General features: G+C 37.8%; 1 protein-coding gene across 2 annotated transcripts in view; it reads left to right on the forward strand.

Annotated features, from left to right (window-relative positions):
- The window catches only part of LUZP2 (leucine zipper protein 2), a 467,078-nt gene that overhangs the window by 321,203 nt on the left and 132,367 nt on the right, over window positions 1-13,508 (forward strand). The gene's annotated exons all lie outside the window — the stretch shown is intronic.

A 13,508-nucleotide genomic window follows, 5' to 3' on the forward strand; every position in this document is an offset into this window, starting at 1 on the left:
GTAAGAGAGAGAGACCTACTGCAACATTCAAAGTAAAATGTAAATATAATTTTTTGAGACACTTTCCCAGCCTCCTAGAAATGCCAATTCTCCCTCCTCTGGATTCCATAAAACCTAGCTGGTATCAATAACTACCATTTACCGTGTCGGTAGTATAGCTTGTTCAATCTATGTCTGTATTTCTCAAGGCATTGTGCATTGAAGGCTGGTGGCTGGTCTCATTCATATCCCACTCGTAATCAGGAAGTCTGGTATACAGCAGCATCTCTGTAAATGCTGCTGGAATTGGGTAGAACGAAAGGCAGATTGAGGCACAGTCTATCTATCTGAGCATTCCAGACATATCATCTCTTTGGGGAAATTTTCTTTACAGATATTTTCAGAATTGTTAGCAGACATCAGTGAGAGAAGAAGGCATTGGATACCCTAAATAAAAGTAGAAAATCACATTGAGAATTTGCTAGCCAGTTAGAGAAGAAGAATGAGAGAACTGTCTCCCCTCTTAAAAGATAATGGCATTCTAGACTCAGTGACTGTCATTCCTGGTGAGACAGCGAAGCAGAAGCCAGAGATAATAATCCAAATGGCATGGAGTGATAAATTAAGTACAAGCAGATGAGACCTGATAGAAAGAGAGCCTAAATAGAATTATCTGGCAAGTCACGTAAGCATGATCCTGTAGGTACTAATCTTGGATGGGAGTGACCTGGGAACCCCTACAAAGGGGAGGAGAGCTTGTATTGATGTTATAAAGAACATGATCTTGTGAATAGCATATTTCGTGGTTTTTGTGATAGCCCTTGGTGAGTACAAAGTGGCTCTGGAGATGATGGTAGCAAACGTCGTCAATTTCTGGCTTTAGAACCTCCAACCAATACCCTTTACTCTTAGCACTTTATTCTCCCATCTGGGGGTATTTTCCTTTGTTTGTAGCCTTAGTGCCTCCTTCCACGGCCATCCGTTAATGGGAGCTGAGGGAGGCCAGACCCTTCCGTTATTTGTCTTCTTGTACAATCATACTACCTAACCCTGACCATGCGTTTTCTGCCAGAATTCTGAATGCTTAGAGAATATTTTGGAGGACCCATCAATAGTAGCTGCAGTACAGTCTTGGTATTGTCTTTCTGCTGAGTGTCCTGCCTATTTTCTAATACTTGTTTTCCAGCCATCCTAGACCTACCAAAATCTTTGAGTATAACAGTTCATTCATATCATATGATGTAAAGAGAGCCTGAAGAGTCTTCAGGGGCAGGCTAGACATCAGAGTACTTCTAGTGGAGCTCAGGCTCCCTTGAAAAGCCTTTTGACAATTAAAATCAAGACTGAAGTAGTGCCCAGAGGGCATAAATTCAGACTGACAGTACAACATAGATAGATAGATGATAGATGATAGATGATAGATAGATAGATAGATAGATAGATAGATAGATAGATAGATGATAGATAATAGATAGATAGATAGCTAGATAGATAGATAGATAGATGATAGATAGATAGGGATAGGCAATATACATACACACACACACACACACACACACACACACACAACATGAACATTTCTTACAAGATGGCAAGCATTGTTTCTGTTACTTGCAAGGAACCTGTCTCTTCAAGGTGTGATTCCCTGGTTTTGGACTTGAAACTTAAGTGAAGAAACTTGCAGTAAATCCGCCCCAAAGTATTCTAAATTCTCTGTGCTTTTGATGCTGCTGGCTCAAAAATTACCCAAGAAATTTGGTCTGTTTTAATCTGTCACAGACTAGCAATTATGCCAAGTCTTAAGGGGATTCTCTTGGCTAATATCTTTTATTGAAAACAAAGGTTCATTTCATTGGAGTTGTTATCTTGATCATTTTCTTGGTAAGAAATCCTACAGCTGTTGTTCTCTACTGGTGTCTCAGATTACAATCTAAATGTAAGAGAAACAATGAGGAGACAAATTAGCCATGTCTATTTATTCAGTTAGCTGTCTCTTCTGGAAAACATTTATGTTGCTTTCGTGTTTTATATTATTATAAAATATTGAACAATGAACGACTTTTTGCCTGGTGCCTTTTTTTCTTGTATTGTTTTTAGGTTCATTGTTAAGAAATGGCAGCACTGAATTACAATGTAATTAAGAATCTTAAGATAGTCAAATATATTGTCAAATTATTTCCCAAGGGGGTTATACAAATTTATTTTCTTTTTAGTAGTATTTAAAAATACCTTTTCATTATACTTTCACTTTCCTTCTCTTACTAAGTCCTTCATAGTCTCTTTAAATTTTTTAAAAACAAATTTGATACATAAAAATGTTATCTCTTATAAATTTGAATTATGTTGATTACTAATGAGGTTGTCAACCACCATAATTTCTTCAATGAAAATGGTTGATTAATGACCTTAAGCCACTAATATAATGTTCCTTTTTTATTTGGCTATATTAGTCTCTTGAAATTTTGTCAATACCCCTATCAATTCGCCACCATCAACCAGCCATCATGTATACCTGATTCCAGAAATCATCTGTTCTATAAGTTGTGCTGTCAGCCTGAATTTATCCCCTCAGGGCACTTCAGTCTTGATTTTAATTGTCAGAAAGGCTTTTCAAGGGAGCCTGAGCTCCACTAGAAGTACCATGACCTCTAGTCTGCCCTGCAGACTCCATCAGGCTCTCTTCATATCAATTTCAGAGATGCCCTGCATCAAAGAACAATGCTCCTCGAATATATTTAATCACAGAATTGTTTGTGATGTTGTAGCTATGACTATTTCATAGAGCTAGTATTCCTTAGAATTATAACCCACATTAAGAGTTGTTTAATAGCATTTAGAGAACCTATTTATTTAACTCAAAACCTTTGTGCAATGAATGTGAACATTTTTTTTTGAGAATAACTGACCTACATTTTGGGGTGAGCTTTATATACAATGTGCCATTGCTTTAGGAAGTAGTTTTCCTGAACTCTAATGATGCACAGATCTATTTACAATGATCTTTTCATTCCTAATCCTACCTTGCTCAGGAAGTGATGGAAATCTTTCCATTAATTACATCTGATTCTGGGTCTTCTATGGATCTCCTCTTCCTGTCTCTCTTCTCCTTCCACCTCCTCCTCCTCTCCTTCCCTCTTCTTATCCCAGGTCCCCTCTTCCCCCTCCTGTACCTTTCTCCTCCCCATTATAATAAATGTCCAGGTGGTTCTGATTCCCTTTCATATGTTCAGACACTGTCTTTCTCTACATCTGCACCGGGCTGTCATCTTCTTATATTAGTTTTCATATATAGACTTTCTTGGTGTTTATTTACCATCACTGAAAATTCACCTTACATACCTGGGCTAGTCTAATTCAGGGGCATTCTGAAGGAGGTTGTTCCTTCTAATATGCTTTGCACAGTGTTTGCTACTAATTATGGGCACTTGTATCCATCTGGAATGATTTCATGCAATATTTGCTGCAGTCTGAGCTGTACTCCCTAATCTAAGCACTTTGTTCCCTGCCTTGGCTGAAGCAGCTCGGTAGTGCCTCTCCTACACACCATTTGAAGAGATTAAAACGTTTTGGAAGATTAAAAAGCATATTTAAAATGTTAATTACCTGTCAATTCTTCCAAAATCCTCTCTTCCTGCATGTTTTGATCCCGATTTTATACTCGCTGAAATGGAGAATAATTTAAGCATATGGAAGCAGTAGAACACATACGGATTTTTTTCAGTCAACCGGCAAACCCCGTATTCTAGGAGGATCCTACACTCTGTAAGTTTTAGTTTGTGCTTCGGTCTCAGTGACATAAGAATATATGGCATACGCAGAATTGCATTTTTTATATTTACAAAGCACTTGCGCATCCATTGCTTCCTGTTATTCTCACACTAACATAGTGAAAAGGCAGACGTAATTACAGATGGAGAAAGCGAGGTTTAGAAGTGCCCCAGTGCAGGTATGTCCGTGGTGATGGGTGTAAATGGGAGCCCCGGGACTAAAACCTGTCTGGTGAATTGTGTTTCATGTTTTTTTTTTTTTTCCCCTCTCTAACACTCTATCACATAAAAAGTGAAAAAAATCTCAGTGTTGACTGTAAGGAGAAAAGCATTAGAAGACTCTTTCCCTTGTTCTTGTCTAATCAGCCAAGTACAGGTGCACACCACATGAACAGATGGAAATGCAAGCCAGACAGATGTGCTGACAGTTCATTCACAGACTCTGATGCCTTAGAACCCCGGTGCGAGTCTCAAAGCACAGCCTGCGGCAGGCACAGCACAGGAAGAATCCAATGTGGGCACAAGATTCGGATGAGCCGCAGGTCTTTCCAAACTTTGAAAGTGAAATGGCACTAGTGATGTTGAAATCCCACATCTATTCATAACTCCTTCAAGTGGTGCATATGTTTTACATTGTTGAGCATAATTAGAAGAACGTAAAGGTAAATGCAGGATCGTGGACCACGTATACACTCTAAGCCCAGCGTAAGATAAATCAGAATGATGGAGTGACCAAGTCTTTGGTCTTTGGAGTGTGAGTTGTATCCATAATGTGTGAAGAGCCTAAACTCGTGCTTTGGCCAGTTAGTATTACTTCCCTCCCACCTCCCTCAGGAAAACCCTTTGACCTTAGATACCACTTTCAACATTAAAAGTTGCCAAGTAGTCCTTCTAGTTGGAATAATTGCAGGTACTGTGGGCAAATGTATCAAAATAAACATCCTCGTGGGTCAAAGGTGGCAAAGCAGAAGCCACCTTGGGGTCACCTTTGCGGTCATGCTCTCAGCTTTCTTATTATGTGGGAGACAGTTGCGAGAAGGTGAAGACTAGCACAGGGCCTGTGCTTAGGTAAAGATCTTAACCCACCTGTACCTCTTAAGAGCCATGTAGCATTGGGCCAGTCTCTTGGCCTCTCTGAATGTCAAGTAAGTTTACTTGTTTGTTAAATAGGAACATCTTGCTAGCTACCTTACAGGGTTGGTAAGAAGCTTATATAAGAGAATAACTGTGAAAGTGTAACTGTTTTGTGTAAGAGAGTAACTGTGAAAGAATAACTGTGAAAGTTTCACTGTTTTCTTCTGGAACATTTGAGCTCTAACACCTGCCAGGGATTAATAAATATAGAAAGACCAACGTGCAGATATTACAGAAGAACATTAGCAGTGGGAGGGCATAAGATAAGACAGAGAGATCCCCCCAAAATTAAAATCTAGCCGTTTCTTCCTCTGACTCTGCAGTGGTTTTAAAGTTTAATGTGCCTAAGACTCTTCTGGGGGTAATGCTAAAATGTAGGTTCCTGGGCCATGTTACCAGAGACTCTGATTCACCAAGTCTGGGGAGGAACTAGGATTCCAATTAAATACCTAAGGTCATTCTGAAGGTGATTTGAGGACTCCAGTGTGAGAAATTGGAAATAAACCTTTCATCTCTGGTGTTTACTTCCTCATCAGATAGGTCACAAGTGGCTTGGGAACAAGGACCAAAATACATAATTGACCAATTTCTGCAGACTCATAGAGGATGGAGCAGGCAATAGGTGGACTAATGCTTTCAGCTGAAAACGCTGCTTCTCGTGTGTTCTGCTAGTTAACCAGGAAAAAGTGGCAAAGATCAACAGTTCTCCAGCAATAGCTGTTCTCTCTGTTCTGAAACAATAGTCCACTTTCATTTACGCAAATTGATACCCAGAATAAACATTTCCCAGCTTCCTTTGCAGCTTGCTGGGGCCATGTGCCTAATTGCTGTCCATTGTTCTATAAACAGAAGAGATGTGGGCACCTTTCAGATTGTATCCATAAAGTAAAATCCATTTACTCTCCTCTTTTTCTTTCCCCCTTCTTTGATGGTGGAATGTAGATACGGAGATGAGGATCAAACAGGCAAGGGTAACACCAGGGAGGTGGTAACACATCCAGTGAGCAGGAGTCTGGCTCTTAACACCTTCAAAGAATAGAGTGACAACATTTTGACTCTGTGATGAAGATAATTCTATGCTAAGATTGGTAGAGTAACTTAGAAAAAAAAAAAAATCTGCCTCCAGTTCTAAGCTCTAAGAGAGACTCGAGTGAACTCCAAGCCAAAAAACCTTGAGTGGAAAACACGAGCCGAGTGTGCATTTGGCATCAGAAGCCTGATGAGCTGGGGAGGAACCATACCTGCCAGTCAAATGGGCAGCATTGAGTTCCAAGGCCCTAACACCATACCAAGGGAATGCCTGTGGAAGTGGGTTTTAGTAAGGTTATTTAGATGACTGATTTATTATTCATGAGAAGTGTACAATGCAAGGTTTATGTTAAAGGCTTTTTGAAATATATTGCCGTCATCATGAAAAATAGCCCCGTCACAGAACTGCAGCCAGAAGGATTTATGGGTGTGCTTTGACCACATTGGAGAGGGCTGCTTAGCAATGATACCGGAGTAGCATATGAAGGTAGCCATGTGTTAGGTAATCTGTAGCATTTAAAATCCCTCAGGGTGCGGTGGTGGAGGTGAAGGAATGGGAGCAGTTCACTTAAAACCTTTGTAAGTGATATGAACTAGACAGATTTTATTTAGCCGTGGGCATAAAACCAGGAATGGAATACCCATTAGACTTACCTGTATAAATCTGGACAAATTATTACATTTGTGTTCAGCAGTGCTTCTCAGACTTGAGTGAGCAGCAGAATAGCCAGGGCCTGCCCTCAGAGCTTTTGATTCAGTAAGTCAAAGACAGTTTGGGGCCTCTGAATTTATATTTCTCGTAAGTACCCAGGTGATGCTTGTTGCTGGTCCAGAAAACATATTTTGAGACCCACTGGCTTATCGGAAGTTCCTGGAAAAGTTTGGTACGTAAACAACCCATTTCTGTGTTGACATCCAGCTTGTAAGGTTCCCCTCGCTCTCTGCGCACATCAGGGTTAGACTGTAAAATTGTAGATGGTGAAGACTACATCTCGTTTATTATCGTATCTCTGAGATTTTGTGCAGTGCTGGGCATTTCTTAGCTGCTTCAGGTTTTTGTTTGTTTTGTTTTGTTTTTGTCTTTGAAAAGAAGTTTCCCTGCCTTCCTTCTTCCTTAACTGTAGTACCATCCTAGACAACAATATGTCCTTTCAGATGTATCTGTGTTGTGGAAAGTACTTTGTACAGCATGGCAATCGTTGCTTCACAGGAGAGAATTTTTTCTAAGCCGAGTTGTTAGGGACTTTGGGGTGGGAGGCAGAGATACGGTTTTTATAAGCCTGAGCCATGGACACAGGAGAGCTGATGGAGGTCAAAACCTGGATCTGAATCTTGGCTTTGTTTCTTGTTTGCCATCTGAGCATAAGAGAGTCACCTAATCCAAGTTTCATGATTTTACTGTTACCTGGGTTTAATATTTGGCATACTCATAACTTCCATTCTGATATGTCAGGTCTTTAATGATTTAATGCCTTTCAGTGTGTTAATGCATTTAAAGTTCAGTTACATTGCTTTTCAATTAACTGAGATATTTTGGTTATAGTTTAAGGGAAATCAGAGTTATTCTTGGATAAAGATATTCAGCAATAATGAAAAGAACAGGCTTGAGTATTAGCCAAAAAAAAAAAAAAAAAAAAAAGTAGGGTTAGAACATGTGTCTTAGCAAGAGAAGTTTATGCAGTGAAAAAAAAAAATAACACTAGATCTGACATCTCTGTGGACAGGATGGGTGAGTCTTGTGTAAGGGGGGACCAATAGTGTGCTTTTGCATGAGTTCTTCAAGGCCAAAACTTAAGCACTTGATTATGTATTTGGGAGAAAAATGAGAAGTAACTAGAGAAAGTTTAAAGTGATTTGATTTTAAAACCAAATGCTTCAAATATTCAGAAAAAGTTAAATAGTATTTACCCAACATATATATTCTCTTTTCCTGGGACCACTCTGTTAGAAGCAGGAGTCAAAACTTTGAGTCATAACATGAAAATAATCACTTAAAATTCCAATGTAAATATAAAGTGGAAAAAAATGTTTGCTGACATGAATGAGATCTACAATAAAGCAAAGTGCTTCTACAGGCATATTGGAATTTCAGTGAGCAGTTTCTGTGACAAGTTTGTGAAGACTAAAGAAGATAAATAAAATCAATTGTATACATTTTACTTATTTTTAAACGACTATATTTGTGAAAATGTGTCAAGTTGAAGAATTATTAGTATTCTCTTTTTAATGTGCTTATTTGTTATTTTTTAGTTACTTTAGCAAACAATAGAAAGGATACTTACAGCTTAATTTGTGATCTCTGTTTTACAGTCCATTATTTCAATAGATCTTAAGTTCTTAACTATTAAACTGCTCTTTTAGGATCTTTCAAAGAGCTCTCTGTGACATAAAGCCACTTTATCAAAGTTAAGGTAGTTTTATTATAAAGCTGTTTTTTAAAAATATTTTTTATTAATATCCATCTCTTCATGCAATCATACTGATTTTATTCCTTAAAAAAACATATATTTTACATGGGAGATCCAATATACTTGGTTTAAATGCTAAATATACCAATTACTTAAGTCTATTATTTTGTAGATTGTAAGGTCAGATATTATTATGTTTTTAGTAGTTTTGAACAGGTTTGTTTGTTTATTTTAATAATTTTATATTTTAGAGTAGTTTTAGGATTATATCAAAATTGAGTAGAAAGTACACAGTTCCCATACACCCTATGCCGTCATAGATCCACAGTCTCCTCCACTGTCAACATCCTACACAAAAGTGGTACATTTGTTGAAATTGATGAATCTACATTGACCATCACTATCACCCAAAGGCCGTAGCTTCCATTAGGCTTCACTCATGGTGTTGTATATTCTACGGATTTTGACAAATGTATAATAACATGTATCCACCATTATGGTCTCATAGAGATTAGTTTCACTGCCCTAAAAATCTTTTGTGGTCTATCTATTCATCTCCTTCATTTGAGCCCCTAGCAAACAGTAAACTTTTTGCTGTCTCCATAATTTTTTTTCTTTTTCAGAATGTTGTATAGTTGCAATCTTAGAGTATATAGCCTATTCAGTTTGACTCCTTATACTTAGTGATGTGCATTTAAGTTTACTTTTGTTTTTTCATGCCCTGATAGCTTGGGTATTTTTAGTGTGAATAATATTCCATTTTCTGGATGTAACACAGTTTATTCATTCACTCACCTACTGAAGAACACCTGGTCACTTCCAAGTTTTGGCAATTATGAATAAAATTGCTATAAGCATCCTTGTGCAGGATATAATTTTGAACTCCTTTGAGTAAATACCAAAGGCCATTATTGCTGGATCATATGGTAAGAGCATACATAGTTTTATAAGAAACTGCCAAACTGTCTTCCAAAGTGGCTATACCATTTTGTAATCTCACCAGCAGTAAACGAGCATTCCTATTGTTCCATATCCTTAAAAGCATTTGGTGTTGTAAGTGTTTTGAATTTTTGTCATTTTAATAGATGTGTAGTAGTATCTCATTGCTGTTTTAATTTTCAGTTCCCTAACGACACATAATGTGGAGCATCGAGTATTGTATGTTAATACCTTGCTGTGCCTACCCTGCATGGTTTACAGGAGCACTTATTTAATATTTGAAGAACAGATGAATAAATGACAAAGTGAATGAAATCAGCACCAGAGTTCTGGCTTTAATGGTGAAATTTCTGACACCAGTAGAGGCCAGCCCTAGAATGGAGAGAGGCAACTTTGCCATGAAATCTTTTAGCATCAGTATTTGAGCAACTGTCTCCTCCATCGCATTCTAAACAGATGAAGGCACTCTAAACAGATGTTTCCACCAAGATCAAAATACTCATTCACATGCAAAAAATTCATAGTGACATAATTTCCTTTCAAAGGAGAAAGTCTGCACAGCACCACCAGTCACTCTTCTCACAGCTTGCCCAATCACTTGGAGTGCAATTGCTGTAGCAGGATTATTAAGTTTTAAATAACTAGGAAAGGATACTGGCAAAATACGTGCTATTTAAGGCTTATGAGCACACTTTCGGATAAGACTGAGCAAATTTATGCTTAAGAGAATGGTGGCAGCAGATGCATTTGATCCTAAATAAAGCACGTTGTGATTTAAGCATCACACTTAATTCAAAAATTTATTTTGATCCATCTGAACTTCTTTAGGGTAATAGAAAACACTAAGCAGTTATCATTAATTTGTTACCAGCAGTGTTAGCCAGGCTCAACCATGGTTTGTGCAGATATCTAGAAGAAACAATCTAACCAGTGCTAAGATCTTAGTGCAGTTCAATTTGTTCTATTCATTAAGTCAGGTAGAATCCAGATTACTCTGTAACAAAAAGTGTAACATTCTAGTGCAAGGAATGATATTAATCATACTGTTACCTAAGAACCAGCATTTGAATCAGTGCAGATTAGGCCCAACTATGGCTATAGACAGAGTAGAAATTCTACTTTATTTTTGCATATACCTATGAAATAGACACATCTACCTAATGTTTGAAAGAAAGGAAAACTTCCCATCTTCAGTATTTCCCCTGATGTACCTATATGAAAGCATTCGTGCTTTCTATCTGTAAATACCTTTTTTTTTTTTTTTTTTCCTTCCTTTTTCCAGAAGCCACAATTTAAACTTTATCTTGGTGGGGAGGGGAGCTTATTATAGTTCTTAACCTATAACATGCTGGACCTCATGGGAGAATTATGCTTTTCATACATTGTAGAGTGTCCCATATAAAACTGCATAGTAGTTTTAGACAAAGCCTTTCAATTAAAACCTTTCCAGTCAAACATATTCTTATTTATGAAATATGACAGCTGGGTGTTTTTGTTTGTTTGTTTGTTTGTTTGTTAGCCAGATCCAACATTGAGTCCAGCACTAAGGATTATTATGACTCAGCTATCGGTATGAAAGAAACATGTAATTTGAAAATTGTCAGAATATAAATAAATGAAATCCATCCCTTATATATTTCTCTATGACATAACTACAGGTTTTGAGTTTAATATCCAGTACAAACTTTATTATGTTCATACTCTATAAAGAACATTGTATCTGACATTGAAGAACGAAATGACCTAAAAAAAACCGCTCAGTCACTCTGAAGAGTCCAAAGATTGAAAAGAAAAAGTATGTATAGTCATTGAAATAACTTAAAATAAAAATAAAGCTACTCTGGGCGGGGGGAACTCTTGTCTGGACAAATTATGCCTCAGCATAATTGGCAAGATTCAATTAAATCATAAATAATAAACTAGGTCCCAATTTATTCTTGTAAGCAAGCATTAATGACCTTTAGTCATCATTTGTGCAATGGTAACTGAGTAGCAAAGACTGAACAAAACAATTTTTAAAGTTAATGGTATTAGGTTTAAATGACACAGCCTTGGGGCGCCTGGGTGGCTCAGTTGGTTAAGCAACTGCCTTCGGCTCAGGTCATGATCCTGGAGTCCCTGGATCGAGTCCCGCATCGGGCCCCCTGCTCGGCAGGGACTCTGCTTCTCCCTCTGACCCTAACCCCTCTCATGTGCTCTCTCTCATTCTCTCTCTCAAATAAATAAATAAAATCTTTAAAAAATAAATAAATAAATAACACAGCCTTGATATGTCTTATGCAGTTGTACCATTTTTATTTCAAAGTGGAAATGTGTCTTAACACTTTTTTTTTTTTTTTTTTTATCCTGGGCCTGAGGAAATGTTGGTAAAACTCTGGGGAAAAAAAGCAAGAAAAGAATTCAGGTTTCCCACAAAGTTAAAGACAAGAAAAAAGGAGATCTCCTCTCAGTTGTAGTTACTCAACTGTGTTCTTAGGTTGGAATGACTTTATTGAGCTAGGAATTCCCAGCAGTACTGCAAAGAGAGGATGGTAGGTGTTCAAGACTTAACTGGGCAGAGCTGAGGATATTCTCGGAAGTAATTACAAGTGAATTTTCTGATCTTTCCTAATGATTTCACAACAAATTTACTTTGCCCTACTGCTCTAGGGGTAAAGTTATTTTATAAACCATGCTTTATTGTATTACCTGTTGGGGTTGGATTGATTGGTGAAAATGCATGTATCTGGGATTAAAAATTCAAAGACAAATTTCACCATTTATGTACATTTTGGTTGTTGTCAATTACTCAGTAGAAATCGAGGACTTATGTTCTTTCTCTACCTTTCTCTCTCTCTCTCTTCTGTATTTCTCTATAAGCAAAGAAGAATTTGTAAAAACTATACAGCATGCTGGAGAAGAACATGGTTTTTTGGCCAGTGTTAGACCTGGACTAATCCCAGCTTTGTCATTTCTAAAATGGAGATAATTAGGGGCACCTGGGTGGCTCAGTCACTTTAGCATCCGACTCTTGATTTTGACTCAGATCATGATCTCAGGGTTGTGAGATGGAGCCCCAGAGTTGGGCTCTGCACTGAGCATGGAGCCTGCTTAAGATTCTCTCTCTTTAGGGGCACCCAGGTGGTTCTGGGTACCTTCAGCTCAGGTCATGATCCCAGGGTCCTGGGATTGAGCCCCACATTGGGCTCTCTGCTCGGTGGGGAACCTGCTTCTCCTCTCCCTGTGCCTGCCTCACTGTCTACTTGTGCTCTCTCTGTCAAATAAATAAATAACATATTTAAAAAAAAATGATTCTCTCTCGTTCTTCTCCCTCTGCCTCTCTCCACCAATCCCTCTCCCACACCCCACTCCTCTTCACGCTTTCTGTCTGTCTCTCTCTCTCTCAAAGAAAATAAATAAATAAATAAATTTAAAAAATGGAGATGATTAAGAATTTTTGCCTGTAGGGCTGCTATGAGGATTCAGTGAAAAAGTAATGAGGATATATAAGTTATTTCACTGAATCCTCGTTACTTTTTCACTGAATCCTCATAGCAGCCCTACAGGCAAATAATTGTATAATAGCTGGCACAAAATAAGCATTCAACAAATGATAGTTTAAACACACATATACTCAGCACTCATTCATTTTTCCAGATTTATTGAGGTATAATTGACATACAACATTGTCAAAGTTTAAGGTGTGTTCCATGTTCACGTGATACATTTATATATTGCAGTGTAATCACTATCATAGCTTTAGCTAATACCTCCGTCTTGTCACATAATTACCATTTCTTTTTGGTGGTTAGAACATTTAAGATCTTCCTTCTTTAGCAACTTTCAAGCATATGATATAGTATATCTAACTATATATAGTCACAATGTTGTGCATTAGATCCCTAGAACTTACTCATCTTCTAACTGGAAATTTGTACCCTTTGGCCAACATCTCCCCATTTCCCCCAACCCCCAGGTTTTGGTAACCAGTATTCTATTCTCTGATTCTGTAAGTTTAGCTTTTTCAGATTCCACATATAAGAGATGCCATAGAGTATTTGTCTTTCTCTGATTTATCTCACTTAGCATAATGCCTTCAGTGTCCATCCATGTTGTTGCAAATGGTGGGATTTTCTTCTTTCTCATGGGTGAATAATATTCCTGGTGTGTGTGTGTGTGTGTGTGTGTGTGTGTGTGTGTGTGTGTGTATCACATCTTCCTTATCCATACATTCACTGACGGACACTTAACGATGTTTCTGTGTCTTGTATAT

The sequence above is a fragment of the Phoca vitulina genome, unplaced genomic scaffold (genome assembly GCF_004348235.1).
Source record: "Phoca vitulina isolate PV1807 unplaced genomic scaffold, GSC_HSeal_1.0 scaffold16, whole genome shotgun sequence".
NCBI classification, from domain to species: domain Eukaryota; kingdom Metazoa; phylum Chordata; class Mammalia; order Carnivora; family Phocidae; genus Phoca; species Phoca vitulina.